General features: G+C 48.2%; 1 protein-coding gene across 1 annotated transcript in view; it reads left to right on the forward strand.

The window, feature by feature from the left end:
- The first annotated feature begins 42 nt into the window (after nucleotides 1-42).
- The window catches only part of Sntg1 (syntrophin gamma 1), an 819,084-nt gene continuing 816,755 nt past the window's right edge, over nucleotides 43-2,371 (forward strand). The window contains exon 1 of the mRNA XM_048782887.1: nucleotides 43-2,066. The gene's annotated coding sequence lies outside the window, so the exon portion shown is untranslated. The remainder of the gene's footprint in view (nucleotides 2,067-2,371) is intronic.

The following is a 2,371-nucleotide window of genomic DNA, read 5'->3' on the forward strand; positions in this document are numbered from 1 at the left end:
TTGACGTTTCTGGCAGGAGGAGGAGGGAGGGAGGGAGGGAGGAGGAGGAGGGAGGGAGAGGGGAGATACATTAGTGTCAATCAGTGCTCAGAAAGATGGAAAAATCTGTTCCTCTAGGTCTGAATAATCAAGTGCATATGTTTTTAATTAGCAACATCTTTGTACTCTGTGCCACATTTAAATGAACCCCTTTTATTTGGTGTGTTATTTTCTGTGATTATTCCTGTCCCTACATGTCCAGAGAAAATAATGTAAAGTCAATTAAATCAAACTGAAATAACCATCGAATTCAATACATTAGAGCAAAAACTCTTTGCTGACAGGGAATAATGGCACCAGAAGGAGTTTAACTCGCAAGCAGGCTTGTTTTCCTTCTCCAACAAAATCTGGGTACTTTTTGAAACTTATTTGTACAGATGACACATACTTGTTCATGCAGATGCAAGAAACATGTTTGTCTGAATTTTGTGGAAGGAAAAGGGAAACTTTATTTACTATGATATTGGGCAATTTCTTTTCGCAGAAGTGGAAAACAACACATTCCCTTCAAACATCAGCCTCCAGTAGCAAATAGCCTATTTTTGGCCTGTGTATCTCAGTGAGGTTATAAGTCTTCCCTAGATGTGATTTTAGAGACTCACTCACATCTTTTAACAGTGCCCCTGTTCAAAAGGACTGTTGGAGAAAGTTAATCAGGGGCTTCCTTTCCCTGTGAGCATTTCCTGCGTCTGCAGCTCCACACAGCGTCTGCGGCCTGAAATGAGTCCAACACTGACCATGGCCTCTTCCAGCCAGAGCCTGGGAGTGAGCAGCGATGACCCCAGGGAAATAAAGACATCGCTGCTGCAGGAACTAGATCAAAGTCCGCCGGAAACGTGGATTCTTCCTGGGAGTACATTAGCTGCCCGTTTACCTTCTTGAATGAATTCCAACTTAACGTTTCTCCCCAAAAGAACCACCTTGAACTCCCCTGACTGCTGAGGACTTGCGCGGTTTCCCTCATCTTTCTCTTGCTCCGCAGGCACCTTGGAGAGGGCACTGCCTCCAGGAGGCGGAGATCATCCCACCCAGAATGGACAGTTCCAGACCAGCCCCCGCACGCTCTAATCCTTGATGGAAACACGGGAAGAGAGCACCTCATCTAGTCTACGACTCCCCTCCACTGTCACGATCCGAGGAAGAAGAACCTCAGAAAGTGCTTGGGAAAGGAGGCCACAAGCAGACATTAGCCTCATCCTACTGCCCAAGAAAGATCAGTGACGCCTCCCCTCTCCACCCACTTTCTTGCCCCTAGCCAGTCTCTACCAATTTCCCCTTAAGTCTATTAACAACCTCCTGGTGCAGAAAACTGCACTGCACAAGTTCTGTGTCTGAAGAAGTGGGCTGGACTTCCCTTCCTGGCTAGTCTTCCCTCTTGAGCAGTACATAGTTTTGAGGGTCCGCGTGGACGTGATTTTTGAACAATTTTCCGACAGTTTCCACGTGGTGTATTTCAATCTCCCATCTCACTCCACTCGTGTAGGCACCCTGTGCCAAGTGCGGATGGCAGAACCCTTAGAGATCGCCTTCGCCTTCAGGACAACCCACTCAAACCTGGCTCAGTGTCAACTGGTTGCCAAGAACGAGGGGAACGGGCAGAAGTGGGGGTCTGTGCCGAGCAGGAGAGAAGAGCCTGTGGGGACTGAGCAGGGCTCAGACTCCGGAGTGGAGAGGCAAAAAGGCCGCCGCGCGCGAGGAAAAGAAAGGGAAGGAGCTGAAAACCTAGGCAAAAAGGGCCCGGTGTGTTGGGTGTTTTTTTCCTGGTTTTAAAAAGGCAGGGATGCTCTAGTGCTCCCGCTGACTTTATGCATTCCTCTAATCCCATCCTTTGTGCAATAAACCGCTTCCGCCCCCCTGCACGAGCTTGGGCTGTGGGCGGCTGCTAGCACTGCCCTGGGAATGCAGCCCCCGGAGACTCCTGCTCGCTCACCGAGCCCAGCGCTGACACTCACAGGGACCTTCGTCCACAGGATCTTCTTAGCTGCTCTACCGCGATTCTGAACCAATTTGGCAGCGTTTTAAAAAAGGTAGCAAAGCCGAGAAGCGTTTCTTTTTCATTCTTTCGTCCTGTGTCTTTTTATTTTCCAACAATAACCTGTCGTTCGTTTGTCTGTGTAGGATCTAAGAATCTTTACTGTGCATAACCTAGGAATTTCAAATAGGCTTCCCAAAATTTAAATGCCCCCCCACATCACCAATTGGTAAGCAAGATTTCAGAGTCTTCCAAAATAGCCCTTTTCATCTTATGTAATTAAAGACCCACGAGCTTTCAAAGAAGCTCTGGATTTTCCACAGTGCACCACAATCCCCCCCCCATTTCTCTCTCTCCTCT

Source organism: Marmota marmota, unplaced genomic scaffold, assembly GCF_001458135.2.
Source record: "Marmota marmota marmota unplaced genomic scaffold, marMar, whole genome shotgun sequence".
NCBI lineage: Eukaryota > Metazoa > Chordata > Mammalia > Rodentia > Sciuridae > Marmota > Marmota marmota.